Below are 27,581 nucleotides of genomic sequence, written 5' to 3' on the forward strand. Positions count from 1 at the left end.
ACATATGTCTAAAAGAATTTTTAAGGCTTTCTACATAAGAGTATTACCTTTTATATGTTCTTCTGCTAATGTTTTTATTTATATCTATATCATGGTTTAGATCTTAAAAGTCCCCTAAAGCCTCTTACCTTAAAGGCTTGTTTCCCCAGCTGATGGTGCTATTGGAAGCTGGTAGAGCCTTTGAGAGGTGGAGCCTGTAGAAAGTCGTGAGGTCACTGAGTTTGTACCCTTATAAGGAAATATTGAGACCTTGACTCCTCCTCCTGTCTGCTTCCCAGCCACCATGAGGTAAGCAGTTTCTTCTGCCAAGTGTTTTTGCCAGTATCTTTTATCTTGCCACACACCCAAAGGCAACAGATAGGGCTAAGCGACCATGGACTAAAACCACTAAAATCATGAACCAGAATAAATCCTTGCTCATTTTAATCTGATTTTTTCCAGGTATTTTTGTCACAGCAAAAGAAAGCTGACTAACACAATTTATATACCTGTAGTTTATATATTTTCACTTTCGTATAATAGTTCATGTATCACACATTTTATCCATGGAATATATGTCATAGAATATTTAGGTTGTTTATAGTTGCTCATGTTTGCATATTATGTAGAATGTAGCTATGAATATTGTGTTCTTGGTATGCAAGTTACCAAGAGTCTCTCAACAGAATAAACCTAGGAATGGACTGCTAAGCCATAAATCATGCACATTTTTAGTTTTAGAAGATTATATCAAAATATTTGTCAACAAAGTTGAACAAGGTTATATTTTCACAATAACTATATAAGGGTTTCTATTGTTATACTTATTTCCACACTTGACAATATAAATCTTGACAATTTTTGTTAATTTCACGGGTATAAAGTCATTCTGCATTGTGGTCTTCTATATAGTTTCACAACCACTAATGATTTTGAATGTCTTCTCATTTAAATTACCATTTGTCTTTCTATTTGTGAAAAATACTTGTACATGTCTTCTGTCCATTTGCCAGTTGCTTTCATGTTGTTTTATAGAACTAAACATTTTGGATGCTTATATTTTATCATATTGATTAATGTTATATCTTCAAGTTGTGATCTTTATTAATATCAGGAATACTTGTATTTATACAGCTATTTTCATGTTCTCTCTTTCAATTTTAACCCATTGTTTTATTTGTTTTGCTCCTAGATATCCTTATATTAAGAAATTTTTCCTTCATAACATAACAAAACGTATGTCACTGGCCACTTATGAAGTAAAGAGAGGTGCTTTGAGAACCAAGTTCAAAATTGGATGACCCCTTGGCTTAGGAGAGGGCAGCACATCACGGAAGGAGAGGATATCAGAGTGAGTGCTCACATCTTTATCCAAGAATCAGAGAAAGGATGAACCAGGTTCCCAGAATCCCCTTTTGGGGCACACCGCTGATGACTACAGGGCTTCTCATAAGGCTCCTCCTAATACTTACAGCACCTCTCTATAGTTCCATCCTGGGGCCAAGATTTTAATACATGAACTTTTAAGAGACATAAACATCCCTTTCCTGCTTTTCTTTATTTCTGTCTAGGCAATAAATTGTGAGCCCCTTAGGGAGCTTTGGGTTCTCAAATTGGCATTAGTGACCTGCAAACAAATAACCCTCAATTTATGTTGGATAAATAAAAACTCAGATTTCAAATTATAAATAATTCTATAAGGAACAGCACATGATTGTGAATAAAGACTAAACATAGTTTGTAAATGGTTTCCCTTTGAGCAGAATGAAGATCAGCTACTCTGAGAGAAGAGTACAAGAGAAGGAAGCTGAAAACTGTAAAGGTGAATTTCAAACACATTAAAGCTTTGCTTTCAGCTAATCTGGGGCGGAGACTGAAGGTTTAACAGAAAAGAGAGTACATATTGGAACTATAGTATATAAATTACTATAAGCTTATATTTTCATAGATTATTATAGTTTTTCTATATATATTAACCATATTAACTACCTTCTCCTCTCTCCCTCCTTCCCTCCCTCCCACTTTCCCTCCCTCCCTCCCTTCCTTCCTTCCTTCCTTCTTTCCTTCCTTCCTTCCTTCCTTCCTTCCTTCCTTCCTTCCTTCCTTCCTTCCTTCCTTTTTTTTTATACTGGGGATTGTATCCAGGGGATTTACCACTAAGATGTATCCCCAGCCTTCCTCATCTTTCTTTTAAAATTTTGAGACAAGGTCTCAATAAATTGTTGAGGCTGGCCTAGAACGTGCCACCCTCTTGCCTCAGCCTCCAGAGTTGCTGGAATTACAGGTGTGCCTCACCATGCCCGATACAATTTCTTAAAGAGAAAATATAAGCTTTTGTTTTCTACTTTGGCACTTTAAGAATGTTTTATATACTTCTAAAGTTTAGTAGGTGATGTTCTCTAATATATGTGTAGTATATAACCCTGAATCTTTTATAAGCAAGAATTTTTCAGGCAGAAATATGATTAAACTGGATTCAGCTTAAAGCAAAATTCCATTTATGATTAATTGATATTTTGGTTGATTCAAACACCTCAGAGGAATTACACTAGAAAAGCAGTTTGTGTCATCTCAGTGAAACTTAACCTGCATTCAGAAAATGACAATGTGTGCTTATATTTCACTTTGTTGTATACCAAAGAGCTAGGAATCTATAAAATATCCTAAATATAATTTTTCTTTTGTTGGAGCAATATTGCAGAGCATCAGAATTTCAAAGTCCAAAAATATAAAATGAAGGTCTATCTTTAATTAGTGATATGACATCATTTAGTGTATTTTTAAGTCAAAGAATAACTGCATATGGGAAGATTAATGAACATTTACCTTTAAAATGTCTCTAGAGGTTTTAATATAATAATCAAGGCAATTTCATTTTCACTGTTCTCACATAATAAAATTAAATGAATCATTATCTGTAAATTGTAAAAAATGCATAAGATTTTTCTGCAATTAGCAGTAATAAATATCTCTGATATTAAGGTAATCACTATATTTATGACATAATAAAGTGCACAAATGCATGCATAAAGTGAAATAAATGATAATATTTTCTAACTTTGGAAACCACTTACAAACATTTTAAAACATACAAAGTAGGTAGGGGAAGACAACTGGATTTAGGATAAAATATATTAGCATTTAACTGTAGTATTACTAACTGTAAACCCTTAAGAAATAATTCTATATGAAGTTCCATTTCCTCATCTGTATTTAATCAGGAAAAATTATACATCTCTCAATTATGTAAAGATAAAGTAAAATTATAAAGATTGAACAAAATTAACTAAGAAAGTATGTGTCAAACTGTTTTCTTTGAAGTACCTTACTTCATTTGGTGTTACATAAAGCAATAAAAAAAAATCTTTTATTGAAAAAGATTTTGTAGTTTTGTGGCAGAATACTTTCCCAAGGGAACTATGCAGATAAGATCTCAGCCTACAGTTCACAAACTTTTCATGTGACTTGAAATAAATAAATAAAATTTGGTGTATTTTATTAAGAAAAATCTTAAATCCACAACTGAATTCAAAAATCTATTATCTAGTCACTAAAATCAATATTAGAATACATTCTATACAAACTGCTTGTAAAGCAAGCTATATTTAAATTTCAGATATATGATGAATTCATTCTCGTGTATGTCCCACAAAATATTTAGAACAGTCTTATACTAACATTCATTCCATGCTTATCTGAATGTCAAATTTGACTGGATTTCATATATGTATACAGTTGTACCCCCTTATGTATGGGGCACACATTCCAAGACTCTCAGTGTATGCTTGAAGCCATCCATTATAACAAAACACACATACACACACACATAATATGTATATGTATATATGATGTGTGTGTGTGTGTGTGTGTGTATATATATATATATATATATATGGTGATTTTCCCTATAGATAGCTATAACAATGTTTAATTTATAAGTTAAGCACAGTATGAGATTAACAATAATGATTGTAAATTCTAGCAACATTCAATACTCATTTTTCCATTCCTATAAGGTTGAAAACTTTTACTTTTTCACTTAAAGGAAGCACTTTATTGTTTTTCTTTGACATATCCAAACTGGTAGTATCACTGAATTGGGCTTTGGGGCCATTATTAAGAAAAATAAGGGTTGCTTAAATATAAGTACTGTAACATTGTGACAATGTGATACTGGAGATAGGAACTGACAAACTGGGTGGGTAGCCTGAAAACCATGGATTCACTGGAGTAGAATAGTGTGAGACTTCCTAATGTTACCAAGAATGTCATGTAATTTAAAAGTTTGTCTGGAGTTATGTCTGGAAATTTATGCTTAATAAATTTGGACTGAAGTTGACCACAGCCAACTGAAACCACAGAAGGCAAAATCATGGACAAGGAGGGATTGATGGATTTGGTAAACCTGGCAACACTAACTATAAACTTTGATATTTACAAGCAGTAAAGACAAGATAGTGTTGCAAAATAGCTATAACTTTGCAGGTAATGGATAACTCTATTGGTGGTTTCTCTTTTTCCTCTTTCCATCAGCAGATTAATTTAAATCAGTTGGGTCATATTTTCCTTAATTACTAAAATCAGTATAGTAATTCAAAAGTTATTTGCAGATAAGAATGTCTAGACTAAATTTGGAAGTCCCAAATTCTGTAAAATGTAATTAAAGTATTTATTTGAATTATCAAAGATGTAATTGACTGACACATAATCTCTGAATTTAAAAATACAATCAAGTTGATCTTAAGCACTATGTTATAACATTTCTCCAGTATTATGTTGGGGTGCTCCTCAACAACTCCAAACTAAGATTATTCATTTAACTATGAGAACATTTGAATTTGTTTTATTTTCCTATTGTTATTAAAGAAAAGTATAACAACCATGGGTTGAAAGTTATTTTCCTAATTTGATGTATTTTAAGTATATAAAGCTTTAGTGATATCCCACTAGGAAGTTTCATAGTATGATTGCTAAAACTTTTTAATGCAATTTTAGATTATCTAAATCAATATAGGAAGAAATATTTGATTTTGATAATTTTTACTACTTTTTAAAGATCTAAAAAATGGAAGGAGCTTAGTGTGGTGATTCATGACTGTAATCTCATTGGCTAGGAAGACTGAGGCAGGAAGATCTCAAGATAAAAGCCAGCCTCATCAGTTTAGTAAGACCGTAAACAACTTAGCAAGACCCTGTCTCAATAAAATAAAATAAAAAAATAGAACTGGGCTCAGTGCTTAATTTCATTGGGTCAATCCCTGGTACCTCCCCTCTGAAAAAGGAATAATATTCATGGACTCAAAGACAACATTATTAAAATGACAATACCTATCACATTGATCTACAGAATCAACACAAGCTCTATTGAAAATTCCAGCTGCCTTTGTTTTTGAATAAATTTTCTATATGAATAAAAATTTTATTAAAAAATATAACTAACCCAAAATAACAACAAAAAATACCTTAGAAAATAACAAAGAGGATTCATGGGATATATAAAATAGAATGGAGATTACAAAAATAAAACTTCTTTGATGGTTATTGATTTTAGACAGAGAGTTGAGATCATCAATGGAGGATAGAAAAGTCTTCTACAAATGACTCTGGAACAACTGAGTATCACATGCAGAATAAAACTCAAAATGGACCAGGGACCCATATACAGGATCTAAAACAATAAAACTATTAGAAGAAAGCACAGGAGTAAGTCCTTAATATGTTGAATTTGGTGATTATCTCTTGGATATGACAACAACTGCAAAAGAAAAGTAAAAAAAAAAAAAATGATCAATGAACCACACCAAAATACCAAAATTAAAACTTTGTGCTTAAAGGATACCTCCAAGAAAGCAAAATCATAACCTACAGAATAGGATAAAATATCTGCAACTTATAATTGACTTGTATTCAGAATATATTTTTAAAAATCTATGACTGAACACAGGAACTTTGGTGTAGGGATAGGGGTATATTTGCTTCAGTGGTAGAACACTTACTTGTGGTGTATAAGGACTTGGGTTTGATCCACAGTACAAACACAAAAGAAAGTTTTTAAAACTTTGGCACAGAATCTGAATAGAAATTTCTCCAAGGAAATTACATAAATGTCTGATAAGCTAATGAAAAAATGTTCAACATCATTAGTGACTATAAATGCATATCAAAGCCACAATGATTAGGATTGCTTAAAACAAAGTTGAGCATTAACAAGTTGGGCAAGAATTCCAGTTAATTGCTACACTTGTAAATAGTTGTTGAGAAGGTAAAATGTTTCCATCACTCTGGGACAGTATTTGACAGTTCTTCAAAGAGTTATACATTCATTTAACATTTAATCCAGCATGTGGGCTCCTAGATATATACACAAGAGTTATAAAAGCATGTTTCCACAAAAGAACTTATTCACAAATGTTTATAGCAACATTACTGATAAAATCCCCAAAGAGGAAAAATTCCAAATGTCCATGAACTAATGAAAAGACAAAATAGGATATATCCATAAAATGAGTATTATTTATCAGGAAAGGAATACAGTAATAACACATGCATATAAATGAACCTTGAAAATATTAAGTTTCATGAAAGAAGCTAGACACAAAAAATCATATAAAATATGATCCTGCTAACATCATATCTAGAATGTAGAAATAGAGGGAAACTAGAGCGGAGGAAAAGAGAATTTATAGCAACTGCAGATAAACATGTGATTTCATTATGAAGAGATAAAAGTCTTCTAGAAATGCAGAGTGGTGGTAGTTGCACATTTTTTGAGAGTATGCCAAAAAAATCACTGAACTGTACACTTTGCAAAGGTTGTGTTTTATGTGTTACTAAAAAATTGGATAGTTTTGGAAATAAAAGTCGTTGAGCTAGTTGACAGAATAATTTGAGTTTTTAACAGTTGCTGACTATCATTGTCTGATATTTGTATCCCCACATCCCTTAATTATATAAGCACTATACGCTCAAACACTAATCTCAAATGAGGGAAATTGGCATTGGGGCTCTTTGGGAGGGGATTAGTTCACCCACAGGATGAGTGTCCTCATAACACACATTTTATAAAGGGAGTTTTAAAGGGAGTTCTTTGACCCCTTTGTTCATGTGAGGATTCAGCTAGAAGGCACTGTATGTGAACCAATACCCAAACCTTCAAAACCACGAGAAACATACTTATGTTGTCTATAAGCTTTCAAGTTTATAGCACTTTGTTTTAACAACTTAAATGGAATAAAATATTGACTTACCTGATAAGTAACATAGGTGTGTAGAAATCCACATCTACCTCAATTCTTGTGCAAAAAGAGGCTGGGTCAGGGTTATGCAATGAAGTTCTCTCCTGTTCATTTTCCAACTGTTCATTAATTTTCTTTTCACAACAATTTACATTGGTACTAAAATTTCTAATCTTCCACATGGGTGTTTGCAATCTAGAAAAGCATAATGTAAAATAGGTAAATTTAGAACACCTACTTATTGTGTTTAATTGAAATTAAAAATTAAGGTTTAATAATTTTAATATGCATGGCAACAAACCTTTCTTACATCTGTCTAAGAACACTGAGAAATAAATGATATTTGTGTAAATATAAGGAAATTGCAATGATGCCCTCAGTATCAGTTCTAATTTTTCTTTTTGAGTGTTTTGACATATTGCATTATATATCTCTCTATATATACATTTAATATAATCCATGACTCCTGCCTCCCTTCCCCTCTCTATATAAACACACATACACAGACATACATGCAAACACACAGAGTCATGGATTATTTTCTTGCCTGTCTCAGGCAACGAACATTCTGCTCTCAATTTATTAAGAATCAGCCTTTTTAGATTCCAATGAGTGAGATCAGGTGGGACTTGTGTTTCTGTGCCTGGCTTATTTCACTTACAAGATGACCTCCAGTCTCATCCATGTTGTTGCATATGGCAGGATTTCATTCTTTTTATGGAGGAATGATATTCCACATTTTCTGTATCCATTCATTATTTGATGGACACTTCTGTTGTTTCACTTTTTGGTTATTGTTAGAAGCACAGCAAGAAACAGTGGAGTAGATGTCTCTTCACCATACTTATTTCATTTCCTTTGGATACAGACTCTGGAGAGGGATAGCTGAATCAGATGGTACTTGAATTTTTTTTTCCCCCAGGAACCTCGATTCTGTTTTCCTTTAACGCTTTTCAGAGTTACATTCCCACCAAATATGTGTGAGTGTTCCCTTTTCTCTACAATCTTGCCAGCACATTATTAGTAATTTGAGATAGCCATTCTTACTGGAGTGAGGTAATATTTCATTGTGGTTTTGATTTGCATTTCCTTAATGATAAGTGACATTGAGCATTTTTCCTATAGCTGTTGACCATTTGTATATCTTCTTTTGGAAATGTCTACTTGGCTTAATAGCCCATTTATAAATTGGGTTAAATGCATTGTTGCTTTTGAGGTTTTCATATATTCTTCATATATTCTAAATATTAATCACTTATCAGATACACATTTTTCAAATGTTCTCTCCTATTTTGCAGATTGTTCCTTCATTTTGTTTAATGTAACCCCATTTGTTTATTTTACTTTTTGTTTCCTGTGCTTTTGAGGTTAAAAAAAATCATTACCTATACTAATGTCTTGAAGTATGTCCCTATGCTTTCTTTAGCTTTTTTATAGTTTCAAGTAATGTAGTTAAGTCTTTGATTAATTTTGAGTTGATTTTTATAATTGGTGAGAGACGGAGTAGAGTTCCATTCTTCTGTAAGTGTATATTCAAGTTTCTCAGTGATATTTATCAAAAATAATTGTCCTTTCTCCCATACAGTTCATAGGACCTTTCTCAAAATTCAATAGGCTGTAGGTATATGTAGGTAAAGCTCTCTATTCTTTCCATTAGTCTGTGTGCCTGTATTATATCAATGCCATGTTTTGATTCCTTCAGCTTTGTAGTATCCTTTGAAGTTTGTAAATACCTCCTGCTTTGTTCTCTTCTGCTCAAGACAGCTTTGACTATTCTGAGCTTTATTTTTTTATTTATTTTTATTTTTTGGTTCCATATAATTTTAGATTGTTTTATCTAGTTTTTTGAAGAATGTCAATGGTATTTGAATAAGGATTGTATTAAATCTGTAAATTGCTTATGGTTAGTATTGTTATTTTAACAATATTATTTCTTCCAATGTATAAACACAGAGTTTCTTTCCATTTATCTATGTCCTGTTCAATGTTTTTACCCAATGTATTATAGTTTTTATTCTAAAGATCTTTCACTTATTTGGTTAAATTTATCTCTAGGTATTGTTTTGTAACTGCATAAATGAAATTGCTTCCTTGATTTTTGCTTTTGGCAAAGAGCAGCACTACTAATTTTTGTGTTGAATTTATATCCTACCACTTTGCTGAATTCTAATAGATCTTTGGTGAAGTTTTGGGGATTTATATACATATGGTCATATTATTTATCTGCAAACAGTGACAATTTGAATTTTTATTTTCCAATTTGGATGTTCTTTATTTCTTTATCTTACCTGATTGCTCTGGCTAGGATTTTAGCACCACATTGAGTTAAAGTGGTGAAAGTGCATTTTCTTGTTTTGTTCCAGATCTTAGATCTTCAACTTTTCCCCTTTCAGTATAATATTAGTTGTTGACTTATACACATGGCTTTTATTATGATGAAGTACACTTCTTCTTCTTTTCTTTTCTTCTTTTTTTTTTTCTTTTTACCAGAGATTGAACCCACAGGTACTCAACCACTGCCACATCTCCAGCCATTTTTTGTTAATTTTAATTTTGAGATAAGGTCTGGCTAATTTGATGAGTCTGGCTTAAAATTCCTCCTGCTTCAGCCTCCCAAGCTGCTAGGATTATAGATAAGTACCACCTTGTCCAATGGGGAGCAGTTCTTCTCTAATTTTTTTTCAAAGATTTTATCATGAATCAATGTTGAATTTTGTTAAATACCTTTTCTACATCTATTGAAATTATCATGCAGTTTTTATTCTTTATTCTGTTAATGTGGCATACCATGTTTATTGATGTGCATATACTGAATTATCATTAAATCCCTGGAGTGAATTGCACTTGATCATAGTAAATAGCATTTTTTATGTGCTTGGGATTTAGTTGTCTAGCATTGTGTTGAGGAATTTCGTATCTATGATAATCAGGTATATTGGCCTGTAGTTTACTTTTTTGTTTTGTCCTGAAGAAACATAAATTTGTGCATAATGATGGGATACATGCAATGTTTTGATATATGTATCTATTATATAATGTTTAAATCAGGTTATACATTCTATCTCCTCAATCTATCATTTATTCATGGTGAAAATATTCACTATCTTTTTTTAAGTGTTTTAAGGTATTTAATACATAAATATCTATAAGAACCCAAGTGTGAATTTCTGCATCAGAGCTTTCCTGTACCTAACTATACCTTGTAACTTTACTCACTGATCAACCTTTCACCTTCCTCTTTGCCTCTTTCATTCTTTAGTCTCTGATAATCTCCATTTCCCTTTCAACTTTCAGGAAGCAAATTTTTAATATTCCATATATGAATGAGAATTGCAGAGCTTGCCTTTCCATATCTGGCTTATTTCACTTGACATATTGGTCTCCAGTTCCCTTCATGTTGTTATAAATGACAGAATGTTATTCTTTTTTAATAACTGAAGAGTATTCCACTGGGGTATGTGGACCAAATTTTCTTTAAGCATTCATTTGTTATTGCACACATAGGTTGATTTCATATTCTGGCAACTGTAAATAGTACTGTAAACAACCTGGAAGTGCGGATGTTCCTTCAACATATTGATATCATTTTCTTTGGATATGTACCTAGTAGTGGGATTGCTAGATGGTATGGCAATTCATGCTAAATGAGGTATGAGTGCCTGTCTCGTTGACATTAAGCTTGGCCCTATTATCACTTAGGCCAATGAGATGAGCATAGAAAAGCATTGCCCTTCAGAGCAGAAGCATTAGATATAACTGTTGTTCTCTATCTATGTTTTCCTCCTCCCTTCTCATCAGCACAGCATAACTGAGAGACTAGTTATTCTGTCTCAGCTAAAAAGACACATGTTCTGGAACTGGGATTGTAGCTCAGTGGCAAAGCACTTGCCCAGCATGTGTGAGGCCCTGGGTTTCATCCTCAGCATCAGATAAAAATAAGTAAATAAAATTAAAGGTATTGTGTACATCTCCAACTAAAAACTGTTTTTTAAAAAAGACACATGTTCCTAGCTGAGACCAGTAGAATTTCAGCAATGAGCAGTTCTTATGAACAAGAAATAAAAGTTAGTTTTATAAACGAAAGAGACAATTTCTTCCTTTAGTTTTTAATTTTATCTTTCTCATATTACTGCAAAGTTGAAAATATATATTTTAACTCTCAGCTACATTAACTATCATATAACTGTTTTATCAATTTTTATATAAATTTATAAAAATGAGACTTACTTATTATTGTTAGTGCTGATTTTGACACTACAGGTACATCATATGATCTTGAAATCATACTACAGTAGGAATAAATATGGATCGCTAAAGAGAGTAATTATCTCATGTTTTCTTCTCCTTTTTGTGTGTAGCAAGAATTTTTATAAGGAAATATTATCCTTCTCTTAGACCCTCAGAAATTCAATAAACAAGTATACTAACAAAATTTTTATATGCAGTAGCTGTACTTGAGATATCCCAAATACTAATATCAAAACAATATTCAGAAAAAATATTTTCTGAAACATTCCATCACTAAAATTTATTTACTTGTTGCAGTCAAATCAGCTAAAGCTGATTAGTCAGAGCTCACTAGCCCAATAATAGGGCTATTTTTCCAAAATGTAATTCTACATGATAGTGTTGTTTGATACTTACTGCCATTATGAAAAATTATAGTCCCAGTGAGCTCATTTCTACCTGTCTTTTTTAAGAACAATTTAAAAATGTATATTACACAGCAGACAGATTTCTTTCTGCAATTGTATAAAGAATAACAATTTTCATTAGCAAATGATTGGTTTTGATTCTATCTTTGCAGTTAATTTGTCTGTTTTTTTTTTTTCCAAACTTAAAAGTTCTAAGTTCAAATTTGGCATTGATTTGTCTTACACATATTTTTCTCACTTCTATTTTATTACATTCTTGTTTTTGTTTATGTGTTTTAAATTTTATTTATCCACTTTATTTCATGGGCTAGTGTAAAGCCCCTAAAACTTACCTGGAACAAATTATAATGTCAATAAAAAATATACATTTTTTAGATATTTATTTTTTTAGTAGTAGTTGGATACAATACCTTTATTTTATTTATTTATTTTTATGTGGTGCTGAGCATCAAATCCAGGGCCTCCCATGTGCTCGGTGAGCACTCTACCGCTGAACCACTACCCCAGCCCAAGAAATAGACATTTTCTATAATTCTTACACATATCTTTAGCTGCTTTACCAAAATACTAAGTAATATGCCTTTATTTTCCCCATGTAAAGATAAGATTATTGGTTATATAATATCTAAGGTAATTTTAAGTTAAAATAATACAAGACTCTATGAACTCTTCCTCGAAACAAAACCACCACCTACCCTTTTCTTTCCATTCACACCAGTAAGACCTAATATAGGACTAAAACTTCCTTTTCAATATTTCTTTTCTTCACTTACATTTCAATGAGAAGACCATGCTTCTCATACTTTCACATGCATATTGATCCCTTTGGAATTGTTTTAGTCAGTTTTATGTTGCTGTGACCAATATGCCTCACAAGAACAATATAGAGGAGGAAAATTACATCATGGCTCACTGCTTTAGAGGTTCAGTCCATGGTGGGGTCTGCTCCATAGCTCTGGGCCCAACTGAGGCAGAACATCATGGTGGAAGGGTGTGGTGGCAGAAAGCAGTTCAGGACATGGGAACCAGGAAGCAGAAGCCTGCTCCAGGAGGACAAAATATAAACCCCAAAGGCACAGCCCCAGTGGCTTTATCTCCTCCAGTTACATCTTACCTGCCTGGAGTTACCATCCAGTTAATACACATTAGTGGATCAATTCACTGATGAGTTTATACCTTTCAGAATCTAATCATTTCACCTCTGAAAATTTTTGCACTGTCTCACACATGAGCTTTTTGGTGGCACTGCATATATAAATAATAACAAGAATCTTATAGAAATGCAGTTTCTGATTCAGTAGTGAAGGTGGGCAGGGTGGGGGTTGTCTAAGATTTCACAACATGATGCTAATGATCCTTTCCTGCAAACCACAGACAAACCATTCAGTCCTATGTGGGAAATCATTTGATGTCAGTCACTCTTGTAGCAAGAATTTTACAGGTACCTCGACACTTTAAATTATAGTAGGAATCTGTCATCACTTTTGAGGTCTGATAGTCCAAAAAACTTTTAAAATGCCATCTACTAATGATCTGAAATTCCCCTATTTTCAGTAAAGTAGATACTTGCACAATGTAATCTTAAAAACCAACACAATAAGAAGAAAAGGAATCAAAAAGATAATAAAAGAGTAAACATAACTTGAGGGAAAAAAAGAAGAAGAAGAAGAACAGAAAAGGAAGTCTTTAACACCCAAATCAAAACTTGAGTTACTAAATTTCAGCATACTGCAAAAATAAGTTCTGGAATTTAGATTGTACATTTAGCTTAAAGACGTGATTGTTTATGCATTTTGTTTTGGTTTAAACAAATCTGTTGGCATTCTGCAAAGAGAAACAGAGACAAATGGTTTAAACAGACCTTCACTCTGTGTTTCAGTACACTGCCATAAAACAAGTTAGATGAAATTAAGCATGCAGCAAGATGGAAAATTTTTGCTGGCGTTATCACAAGTGCTTACCATAAATATATTATAGTACATGCAGAAAGACTGCAGGGAAACTGCTGCTATCAAGCTGTGGGTTGATTTCATCCCTACTTTTCATACTGGCTGCTTTTGTTTGTTTATTTTGGTTTGCTTTGTTTTGCGTGATTATCATACACAATTGAAATATGCAGAAAAACACGCCATTAATTTTCTCCATTATTTGCAAAACATTAATGAGGAGTTATGTAAACATTGATATTTTTAATGAAGGCAGCTTTCCTTTTAGTGAATTTATTGGAATTAGGGGGATAGGAATGTTTCATATTAAAAATAAATCTGCACAATAAAAATGCCTTGACAGTAAGCTGTGATCTTCTTAGTGGATTTTCATCTTTGGAATCTGAGAGCCCAGCTAACTCTTGGCAAATAACTATTAGTGAAATCATTGCTTTTTCATGCTGTATCACATGACAATAAGAAAAATCTGATGAGATAAAATAGATGCTTATTAACTCAGTTTCTGTTATTTACAATAGAATTTAAACCTACTTACAGGAGAATGTAGCTGTAATGAAGGAGATAAAAAATGATTTCATCATGTAATTGTTTTATTATAAAAACAAGCAAGTAAATGGGGAGGTATTTCTTTCTTTAATTTCACAAAACATATGGAATCAGTCCTGGTTAATAAATAATAATTTATCATATTGTTTTCATGATGCTTGAGGTTTATATTGTGTTTTATTGTTTTTTTAATCACCATTAAATTTCATAGGTCCAGGATTTTGAAAGTGTTCTCATAGGCCTTCACCCTAACTTTCTGGTTCCTTTTCAGTTTCTCAGTTTTTCTCTTCTCTTTACAACTGATGGTCATATAGGAACAACATTTTAATTATTGTTCAATGGAAGGTTTTTTTTTTAAATATTTTGAGAGCCTACTCTACTAATGAATAAGAACAAAATCTGCCTTCCTAATCTTAATAACCAGGTAGGTACAATTATAATATGACTAGTCATTAAGAGCAATATACTTTAACTCTTTTAATATTAGAAACACGTCATTCATATAGTTAAATTAAAGATAAACACCTTTCAAATGACCATTAAAATATAAAGTACCATCAATACTTTCACCACTTACATACTACTCCCTCTGTTTTGCTTCTAACTTTCTACCCCAGAATTAAATGCTAGTTGAGATTTGTTATTTTCATGCCTTTGATTTGTAAATAGTTTATTATTTAGCATAGTATGTGCACCTATAATTATGTTAATGCACTTACATTTTTTATCTTATTTTTTCTACAAGTGATATACCACCCGTTATCAGTGACTAGTTCTGCTTCCTCAAATGTTGAAGTTTGAACATTAGAAAAGCAGCCCAGGCAAGTGTATAAAGCAGATTTTATTTGAAAAATACTAACACAGACTTCTCCCTGGAGGGAGAAGAGGGCCATAGCTGGTGCCTTGGTATCCTAAGAAGTGAGCGCGTCCTGCCCCTTTTATACACTTTGGACTTTCTTTGTTCTTTGGCCTTCTTCCCCCTTATCTTCCTCCTTCCTGCCTATGTGACTAGGTCCAGGAGATGTCAGTGGGATGGCTAAACGGTGAAAAGCAGGTGGGCATGATCAGGGAAGGAAGTGAGCTGGGTGGCATTAATTAGCAATCCTCTGCCTGTTCAGGGGGTGCTTCCTTAACAGCCTCCTGGGAAGGGCAGTATTGGCAGGTAAGTAATCTTGGTAATCTGAGGATTTCGGAGCATTAACATTCCAGTCTCCCAAGGGTGGTCTCCAACTCCCTGGACCCAAACCGACCTCCATTTTCTCCATCCAACCTGATTACATATCTACCTTGACTGCCTGTCTTTAATTCTTGCTTAACAAGTATTCACTGTTTTTTAAATTTTAAATCAAATTTAACTTTAACTTGTGATACCACTGGTTATCTTGACAAGTCCCGCTTCCCTGAATGCTGAAAAACACCAGACAAGCAAGTGGAAGCAAGTGTATAGTAGAAAGTAAGAGCCTTTATTGAAGGATAATGGAACAGACTTCTCCCCAGAAGAAGAAGGGGACCCAAAGACAGAATCCTGGGGATGAGGAAGTTCCATTTCTTTTATATCTAAGGTTTTCTTTGTCTTTCTACATTCCTGTCCTTTATCTTGCATGTGATGGGGATGCAGGTGGTAGGGCCAAAAGGTGGGGAACAGGTGGGTTGATGGGGTGGGGGAGGAGTGATCCAGGCAGGAAGGGGCCTAGGGCGAATTGACTAGCACTTCCCTATGTGCTGGGAGTTGCTTCTTTAACAGCTCTTTAGGATGGACCCTGGCCTTGGGGACATTAACATTTGAATCTTCCAGGTGCAGTTTCTGATTTCCCAGACTCAAATCAGACTCCATTTTCTCTATTAGAGCCAATATCGGACCCGATTTTACCTAGCTACACTAACTACCTGTTTTTAAATCTGGCTTCACTAGTACATAAAAGCACAAAATTTTTGCATATTAACAGGTCATATGATTCTTCAATATGTGTATACATTGTATAATATTTAAATCAGATTATAGTTGTACATCTGAAACATTTCACATACCATGAAAACTTTCAAAATTCTTTCTTCTAACTTTTTGAAATGTAGACTATGTAGGATATATTCCTGTTATCTGTAGGCAACCTATTATGAAATAACACCAGCATTTCTTATTCCTACTTAACTATAACTTAGTACCCATTGATCCAACTTTCACTATTTCTCCTTCCCCTCTCCCCTTCCCAGTCTCTGGTAATTTTATCTTTGTACATGTAAAATCATATTATATGTGTCTTTTCATGTTTCTTTGGCTCAAATTTGTGGTATGAGATTCATTTGTAGGGATATATAGGATAATATCCAACTTATTGTCACTGATGCATAGAATTATTTATAATTATTCCCTGTTAATATTGATTCCTTCTATAGTTTTTGGACATAGAGCCTGACATGAGTATATTGATATTAAGGCAATGTTTCTATGGAAGTTAATATGTCTGTATTCCAAAGTATATGTGTGACAGTTTTTCTAAATAATATATACAGTATGGATTCCTGGGATATAAAGGAAGAGATTGTACAAATTTACTAGGAAATTAAAATTTTCTTCTCCCTTTTTTTTTTTTTTTTTTTTTTTGGTACTGGGTATTGAACCCAGGACCTTATGTATGGGACACAGGCACTCTACCAACTGAGCTATATCCCCAGCCCAGCAAATAAAATTTTTTTCCAAACTAGTTATGCCAATTGAACATCCATGAACAGATAATAAGGACAATTTTGGTTCATATCTGTGCTGTTCAATATATTATTCACTAGCCACTATTGCTATAAAGTTAAAATTAAATTTTAGTCAATTAATTTAGCTAACATTGAAAATTCATTTCCTCAGTCTCACTTAGCCACATTGAAAGGACTCAGTAGTCACATAATGGTACTGGAAAACTGAACTGGTGTTTTACAACACATATGTGTGATCACAGAAAGTTTTATCCAACAGTATTGTTACTTGTCCCTGACAAAACTTGTTAAAGATGAGGATTTTAATTTTAGTTGTGAATTATTATAAAATTATATGATCAATTTGCATTTATCTAATAAAAATTTTATCTTATGTCAGATACCTATTTATTTACAGATTTTACCTATTTTCTAGTGTGTTGTCATTTTTTTCTTATTGTTAAAAGTGTTTACATATAATTTGATTAATAATAAGCTTAAGTTATATTCACTGTAAATATTTGTCTCTGTGGTTTCTCTTCATTCTCTTCATGGCCTAAGACACAAAAGTTCATAATTTGAATGTTCTTATAATCTTATGTCTACCATGTACTATGACTCAAAAAATTCTTCTCTCCATTAAATCATAATGATATTTTACTCATATTTTCATTTATTCAATAATTTAAAATTGTCTTATATAAGTTTAATGTTTAATCTCATAATTACTGTTTCGAAATATCATATTTTCCTATATTTCAACCTTCTTTCTAGAATGATCTTTTATCTTAATTTAGATGCTAATTCAGAAAGGAACTATATACAGGAAACTTTTTACATTTTGTTTTTATCCTATGAAAATACCCTACTTCATTCTAATTTGGAAAAAAAAAAGTTTACAATAGTTTTCGCCCACTTCAAGATTTAAAAAACAATATTCCACTGTCTTCTGCCTTTCACTGTTCCCATTGAGAAGCTATTCTAATCCCTAACTTATTATTTTTACATATTTTCAGTCTCTCCTCTAATTATGTAACCACATTAAATAATCTATGACGTATCCTACACTTGTAAGTCTAGCATCTTCTTTATTTGCAGCTTTGATTTCCACAGTTTGTTTTCTCTGTTGACTCTTTCAGGTGTACTCATGTTATGTGATATGTGTGTGGGGGGTGGGGGGTGCTGTTTCTGGAACATTATTTTGGAGACCACATTGACGTTTGTAATGTAATGTATACTGTCCCAGAGGAGATTTTTCTTTGATTCTTTTTGGTGTCTGCAGATACAGACCTACACTTTGAACTAAATTTTTTTTTGGAGACAGAAAATAGTATGAGATATAGACCATAGCTTAAAAACAATATGAAAAAATATGATCAGTTAAGAAAATGAATGCGATATAAACAATTTACAGAAACTGCTTTCATAATTATATGAAAATTAATATTACATGAAATATATCTTGCCATTTGAGACACTTGATATTTGACAACATAGTCTCTTGAAGAATGAATAGGAAGCAAGTACTGTATGTTTCTACCTTATTAGTGTTAATATAAAATGTTATACCTTTGGAAGTGAATTTGGCTACATCTAACAAAATCATATCTTTATTTTTTTTTTTTAATCAAGTAATCCCACTTCTAGGAAGTGTCTGAGGAAAACTCAAAATAGCATATGCTAATGGCTCTTCATTGCTCTGCCATTTAACATGGCAAAGATTGGAAATAATCTAAATGCTCATTAGTAGTAAAAAATACTTTAAATATCTAAATATATTAAAGCAAATTGCAAAAAAAATCACTGTGACTTTGTGTATTCAGTTAGTGACTTTACTGCATGAGGAAAATTGTTTTTCTGTATAATTTCTCTGTATATAATTGTCTTCTGTATCTTTAAAATATATGATTAAAATATAGTAATTTCCAAGCATATCCTAAAGAAAATTAACAACTGAAAAAATCTTAGTGTGTATTCAGAATTCACTAATATTTTTATGCTCATTAATATATATGCATGTGCATATTTTATGGTAGACATACTACATATCTTTATATATAGCCATTGTTTGTATATAAAGTAAATATGTGATTTTGTTAATATTGTATAGAACAAAGATTTTAAGGATAAAATGCAAATTTGAACTCAAATTACTTTAGCCCAATAGTTTCACCTTAATTTCATTTTGGCATATTAATATACTTCCATTTCTGTCTTTCTTTCCCCCCAAACAATTATTTGCAATTCTTATCTCTGTTTCCTTTAAAGTTCTAGGTGCACTAAACTTCTTTTACCAATGCGCACCATTAGTGTTCAGATTATGATCTCCGTTTATCATTTCTTTGTGTCAAAATATTGGAATTATTACTCTCTAGAGAACTGGTACATCATGTAGCTTGGAACTTCTTGTTATACAAGAAACCAAGGAAGCTATCAGACACTACTGGTGTTTTGTTGGAAGGAGACAAGTGCAAATGCAGAGAACCATTTTACTACAATAGGAATACCACAAAATCATCTGTTTAGTGTTTTGGCCAGAAAACAAAGCCTTTTTAAGTTCTGGGTAAGCCACTTTATAGAAATCCGGTATGAGAAAATGTTAAATGACACCACACAAATATAATCAGAAAAATTGGATATTTCTAAAACAAATACATTTTTGGAAAAAGATTTAAAAGGGAAGTACATAAAATAAAAGAGAAAATTTATGCAGTACTTGAAATTTTTTGACTCCTTGATTTAAATTAATAAACTTTAAAATGTATTTATAAGAAAATCAAGGGTAGATGATATTGTTAGGATATTTGATTATATTAAAAAATTACTGTCATATATGAACTATATCATTATTACAACAATGTTTTAAAAACGCATCTTTATTTAACAATATGTATCAAATCATTTATGAATGAAATTATGTCCCTTGTAAGTTTACTTTAACCCACAGTAAGTGGAGAAAAAGGATTGCTAGAGAGAGAAGGAAGAGATTAAAGATGAAATATTATGGGCATATCTTAATGGCCATTGAGGAAGTGTTCTAGGTATTATTGAATTATTCTTTCTACCCATGTGTGCTTATTTGAAAGTTTCCATGGCTTAAAATTAAAAATGAATAAACAAAGTACTGAATGGCACAAAACAAAGAAACTAAATAATCCAGCAACCCATTGAATAAGTATCTTAGAAGTGGGTTTGAGTGCTCAAGTATTTTAATAGTGACCAAGGCACTTTAAGTACACAGGCAAAGTTAAGGAGCAAGGTGGCCAAGGTTGATGTGACCATAAACAACAATAACATGCCTGTGTGATGTAAGCAGTTTTGACACATGAGAGCTTTCTTTGTACAATGGGTGTTAGGTTAGATTTGCTCTGTGTAAATTTTTGCAAAGGCATCCAAAACTAATAAAAATGTAGCAAGTGAAGCCAGTTTATTTATTTATTTATTTCACCAGTGAAATAGTTGAGCCTAAATTACTTTTACATTATCATTTTCTTTAGGACTTTTCAAGAGAATTGAAAATTCTGTATGATAAGGAAGGATAGAGACTCTTTCAAAGAGTTATTGATATATGTGGTTGCTTTTCCTTAGCAGTGAGGAAAAAGTGGTGGATATACCCCAATATGAGGAGATATTGGCTGATGTTGCTTAAAATATTAAAATTATATAGGATGGAGCTTTTCATTTAGTAAAATTAGATAACTTTTGTAATTGAATCCTAGCTTATAAGCAATTGGCCCTGCAGAAAATTTCATATAAGTTTAGTGGATTTGAGCTGGAAAGCAGATTTGTGCAAAGGAAAGGGAAAAAAAATCATATTTTCTTAGCAAAGTAAAAATCTGTAAGTAAAAATATCATTCTTGCACATCTATCTAATATCTATTTACTTAATATATAAAGAAAGTGAAGAGAGTAAGACATCGTTTTAATATTACTTATATGAACAAACAATAAAATTATACATGAACTGAACTGAGAATTCAAAACAGAATGTTATACACACTCCTATTATATGAGGTTCTCTCTGTGTGTGCATGTGTGTGTGTGTGTGGGGAGAGAGAGAGAGAGAGAGAGAGAGAGAGAGGACTGCATTCACAAATTGAAGGACAGGGAAATGATGAAGAATATAAAATATAAAGTACACCTGGACCTAAATCTCATGGAGTTGCATAGAATGAGTTTCCAGACTCTCTTCATGAAAATTCACAAAGGGCTGATGGTGGGTCTGATCTCATCTATATGAAACTCTGAACTACTGTTGCACAAAGACACAGAAAGAGATCAACCAAAGAACAGCAGAGGAGCCGTGCTGGCATTCGATGAATGCACTAACTGTTTTTTTTTTTTACCCTGTTCTTCAATGTGTTACTTCTATCATGCTGAGACCTGCATAAAAATGAAATGTCATACTTCACTACCCTTCTAGCCAGTGGTACAGTTTATTTTCTTGTCTTCTGATAGAGTTCACAAATTTAATAACTGCCTTTTATCCTAGTCTCTACACTCCCTTTCAGCCTCCTATTCAGGCTTCTCTCTCTGCAGGCTTGCAGGAAATGCCTCATTTTAGGTTTTCTATAAAGGACATAATAGACAAGAAAAGCAAAAGAGAAGAGGATATTATCTATCATTTAGAAATGGACAAGGGGCAATCAGGCCATTTTAATAGAGGCAGAGTGGGAAAAAAAAGAGAAAGACTCCTTGCTATTGTGATATTTACCATGTTCTTTTAGGTGAGATAATTTGGGCCAGAATAAATTAAGTAGTTTGTGTTGAGAACTGTATTATGATTCTCCTGATCATTGTCCATTTTGGAAAAAAAATAATTTGTCCTTAGTAAAAAAAAAAAATAGGGTTATTTTCAGGGAAATACTGATAAGATAAAAATGATTTTTCAGCTAATTAACAAATACAGTGATGAATTTGAGCGTTTCTGCTTTGATGCATGTGGCTATAATTAATAATGACTTTGCAGGTTTCTATGTGTGTCCTAAATGACAATGACAATATCATTAATGAGGTGCATTATTGCACAGGTTTTTTTGTAAGTAGGGAAAGAATAGAGTAAGGGCAGGCAATATTTCTAAAGAAATATCATCTGCTGGTAGAACCAATAATCCTTCATTTACATTCTTATTAAGGACTGAATAGGCAGCACTCTGCATTCTTCTAAGCTGCTTTTAAACATGCAGGCAAGCACATTACTAGCAAATTGCAAGAATGAGTTGGTAACTAGACATCTTTGTTCCTATCCCATGCTCTATACCTTTCACCTCTTTGATTAAAAACACAGCATGTGAGAATGAATCATTGTTAATCTCAGAGAGAATGGTTTCTAACATTGAATTATTTAAATGCTAATTGCAATGCTTTGCCTGCAAATAATCAACCGGAACTTTTAACTAGATGATGTTTAATTCTCTTCTGAAATACCAAGTAGCTTTCAATGCTTCCATAGTTCTTGCATCCCAATAAATAAACATCAAAGTATGTACTTTAAGGAAATCATGAGATTGACAATTGCTGGAATTAATTTTCTACAATTTCTATTCTTATTCTCTAGCATTAAAATTCAGGAAAAAATGTTATCCTATGTACTCATAAAAATTTTAATACTGGATATATTTGGCATGACTACTCTTATTATATTCTTCACGATTTCATGAGAAGGTATTTTATGTTTCTTCTTCCAATGCTAAAGACATAGAGAGATTTGTGAGGAAGTTGTGAACTGTCTTATTTAAATCTATTCTCTTTGCAAAAATCTTCAGAGTGGATAAAAGGAAATATTGGTAGATTAGAATATGAAGACAATATCACAAAATTTTGATTTCCATAAGGATTATCTGGGACATGTGTTAAAAGTATAGATTCCTGGTTTCAATCTTTAGAGATCTGGCAGGACACCCAAGTATTTGCAATTTAATTGTCACTCCTTGTGTGATTCTTTTACTCTTTGCAAAAGAACATTTTGAAGCTTTGTTTTTCATTACTTTAACAACATTTTGAAATATCCTTATTATCTTTACTGCCATCATTATATTTCCAGATCTTCTAAATTTAATTGAGCACTTTATTTCATTTTAACCTTTACTTCCCCCAGACTTTTGCAAACTTGCTCTTGCTCTCCTTGAAATAACTTTGATTTATTGTCTATTTTCCTTTGTCCCTATATTGCTATACCTATCTAGTTTTCCTATGCTATTTTGTTATATTTCAATACAATATAAATATCACTATTAAAATAATTATTAAATTATTTACCCGTTGAACTACATTATTGTCAAAAGGATTATACATAGGTAAACACAGTAGCCTGTGGGAAGCCATTCTCCCACATGATTGGGCACCTCCCTGATTGGGTGTGAGGCATTCTGGCTAAACTATGTCGGAGCTAATCCCCACCCTCTCCAGGTTCGAGAGCCTGTCCATGAGGGGGTGTGACTGACTATTGACCCTGAGACCAATCACTGACCCTGGCCTTGGAATGCTGCCCCCCTCGACCTTCATTGGATGGAATTCCCCCCTGAATTTCTTGTTCCCCAATAAAAGGCCACTCCCTAGCATGCCCCCCCCCCCTCCTGCTAGTCCTGAGTAAGCCTTGCTGCCCCACCGGGTGGTTCGAGGCGAGAGCCAGAGGGAGGGCTGTCTGGGACCTGGTCAAAGAAAAAGGTAATTGAGTCTTGTGTGTTTATTTTGATCTCACTAGTTAACTTCTATGCTACGGAACCTCTTGTATGAAACCAGCGTGCTGGTCGGGCAGTTGAGTAGCCTTCAGTATATTGTGACTATCACAACAACTACTTCTTACATAGCAAAAATATACACATGCATAAATAACTGTAATACACACACATACCCACACAAAAACATGTTTCACAAAACACAGTACTTAACCTAACCATGTTTGATTTGGTTCTGGTCTATACTGCCTACTTGCATTTGATTCAATTCTGATGTATACTACCTAATTGCATTTCTTTGAATTCTGGTCTGTACTGTCTTGTTTTATTCTATTGTATGACTTTTTAATTTGATGCTAAAAACTCACCAACTTGACCCTCAGATGGTTTTTGATTTGTATTTTAACAGCCCTATATCTCAGCACCCTCCTTCAAGCCGCTCTGTGTGATGACTTATTGTGGTTACTTATTGTCAAGAAACACTTCATAGGGAAATGCTAATTTGCTCCATGGTGAAACAGAAGACTTGTCCTTATCGCAATCTTGCTGAGGATTGGAGCATTGCAAATATATAACACTAGTTTATACTTTCTGAGCCGTTATTCTAAGAATATCATGGTACATTACTTAAAATATTGACATCATCTAATAGATTATGGTTTTCTCACTCACTGATAAACTCTGTCCCTTTGGTTGTTGCTATTGTCAGTAAGTCACTTTGCAAACATATGTATTTACATCTACTTCAACTAATAAATTCTTACCCCCAAGGAATCAGTATCATAGATACATTAAAATCTGTACTTCATAGCATGTTAGTGTTTTGGAGTAACTCAGAAGCCAACTATTCCTCTGATTCATGAGTCTCCTCAAATATTTCTCTGATATTTATAAATTATGGTAGAAACACTTCAACAGATGGGAGAAGCATGGATTAGAACAGAAAAAAAACAAAGTTAACTAATACACTGAAAAGGAAAAGAGAGCAAAACTTATTTGAAAAACATCAATAATTAAATTTTAAAAGCACAAATTTAACAGAATGAGAAAAAAATAGTAAAATTCACATGGAAAGAAAAAAAAATGCCCTGAGTAGTCAAAGAAATATTGAACAACAAGAACAAGAACAAGAACAACAAAATTCACAAAGTTGGAGGTATAACAATTCTTTATTACAAAACATACTCTAGAGCCATATTAACCAAAATAACCTGGTGCTGGTATAAAAACAGGCCTATCTACCAATGGAACATAATGGAGATCCTAGAAATAATCCACTCATCTGCATCACACTGGTTCTCAACAAGGCACCAGAAACAGTAGGAGTAAAGATAGTCTTTTCAATAAAGGGACATTATTGTATGTATATATGTGACTGTATGACCAATGTGATTCTGCAACCTGTACAATAAGAAAAATGAGAAATTATACCCTATTTGATTCAAATGTATGAAATGTCAAAATCATTGTACTGTCATGTGTAACTAATAAAAAAATTAAAAATAATAAAGGATGCTACAAAAACTAGATGACATATTCAAAACACTGAAACTCGCCCCCTCTCACCACTTACAAAAATGAATCAAAGACCTAAATGTAAGACATGAAACTATTAGAAGAAAAATGGGGAAAACCGAAGTCATTGGTATAAACAATTTTTTTAATGATCCCAAAAGAATAGCAAGCAAAAGGAAAATAGAAATATGGGATTATGCCAAATTAAAAAGCCTATGCCCAGCAAAGGAAATAATCAACATGGTAAAGAGAGAGATTACAGCATAGGAGAAAATATTTGCTAGCCATTTGCCTTGCAAAAAGTAAATATCCAAAATATATAAAGAATTCAAACAATTTAATAATAGCAACCAGTAAACCCATGTATTTGAATTAAAAAGTGAGCAATTAGTAGACACTTCTTTTAAAAAAGAAAAAGAAAAGAAAAATGACGAACAAATATATGAAAAAATGACTCAATTATCATTAGCCATTAGGCAAATGCCACCTCAGTTACAATGCCTATGATAATAATTATAACAATAATAATGACAACAAATGTTGGAGAGGATGTAGAGAAAAGTGAACATTTATACACTGTTGTTGGGAAGGTAAATTATTATATCATTATGAAGAGAAGCACAGCAATTCCTCAAAAAACTAAAAGTAGATCTGCCATAGGATCCAGTTATTCCATTTCTGAATATGTATCCAATGGAAATGAAATCTGTAAATGCCCATGTTTGTCACAGCACTTATCAATTGATGCATTAATAAAGAAAAGTTGGTATACAAATAATGGAATATTATTCAGCAGTAAATAAAAATGAAATCCTGTCATTTGCAGAAAAATGGGTGGAACTGGAGGACATTATGTTAAGTGAAGTAGTCTGACATAGTCAAGTAAATTATGTGAAACTAAAAGAGGTTGACTTGGATATAAAGTAGTGATTAGTAGTGTTGGAATGTGTATTGAGGGAGTTATGCTTTGATCAATGCATGTTCTAGGCTTGTGTTGAAATATCACACTGAACCCCAATCATATGTACAAATAATAGTGTTAATCAAAAAATTAAATAGAAATAAAAGTCAGGATTTAAAAACAAACAACAAATTTAGAAAAATAAATGGCAGATTAAGTGAATATAAGCGTGCAGTTTGGTGTCAAGAGTCTCCTTTTTATCTTTCCTTATTATAGATCCTTGTCTTCATCACTAGTAGCTCCTATTTTTCATCTTTGTGCCAACTGTAGATTTTAAATGTGAGAAAATTTTAAAAAATGATCTTTTAGGCAAGTGAGGGGACACGCACCTGTAATCAGAGCAACTCAGGAGGCTGAAACAGGAAGATATGTTTAAGACCAGCCTCAGCAATTTAGCACGAGGCCCTAAGCAACTTAAGGAGACCCTGTCTTAAAATAAAAAACACAAAAGCTGAGAATGGAGCTCAGTAGTAAGTACTACTGGGTTAAATCTCTAGTACCAAAACAAAAACAAAAACAAAAATAAACAAACAAAAAACCTCAAGTAGATTTCAGTAATGGGTATACATATCTACTCTCACCTACAACAGCACCTCACATTTAACAACTAGTTTACCCTATCTGATGAAATGCATTAAACCAATAACAGATTTTTCCATTTCTAATTCTTCAAATTTGATAACCAAGGTTTACCTGTGGTTTTTGTTTTTAATTTGACTTTTACTCTTTTAATTTGTGTCAAGGAATATGAAAGTAATGTCTTATAGTCAGTTCCTCAGATTTCTTGAGTTTCAAATGTCTTTCTGTCTTCCAACTAGAATTTCTATATTGGTATTTATAAAAAGTTATTTTTCTGGTATGGGCTGTCAATGGTAGGTATCAATGTTTCTGTTACTTTAGTTAGAGAACTTTACATATGATGAGGATACTTAGCCTATCTGAATTATAATTGTATCTTTGAAAATCTGAATGTGAATTACAAGAATGATGGTCCTGAGATTTTCACTGGTAGAAAATATAATTCTTTCAATGTTAATTAGTTTAGATAATACATTGTTGACATTTACTTCAGCAAACAAAACAAAAAATAAAGGCAACATTAGAGGTACTGTGTCAGCCTATCTAAAATGATTTGAATGTGTCATATCATAATATTTACAAATAAATTATTCATTTACCTTATTATTACTCTCATGAAGTAAGCCTAATGTGTCTGCAATTAAATTAAAATCTAGATTCTGATTAATGAAACAAAATTGCTAAAAAAAGAAAAATGACTTCCTATTAAAGTGTCTAATGAATTGATTATCCTTAGGCTTCAATAATATTATAATTTAATATATTCCTTGACAGCAAGACAATATTTTAAAAGGTGATGCCTC

Source organism: Marmota flaviventris, chromosome 2, assembly GCF_047511675.1.
Source record: "Marmota flaviventris isolate mMarFla1 chromosome 2, mMarFla1.hap1, whole genome shotgun sequence".
Classification (NCBI taxonomy): Eukaryota; Metazoa; Chordata; class Mammalia; order Rodentia; family Sciuridae; genus Marmota; species Marmota flaviventris.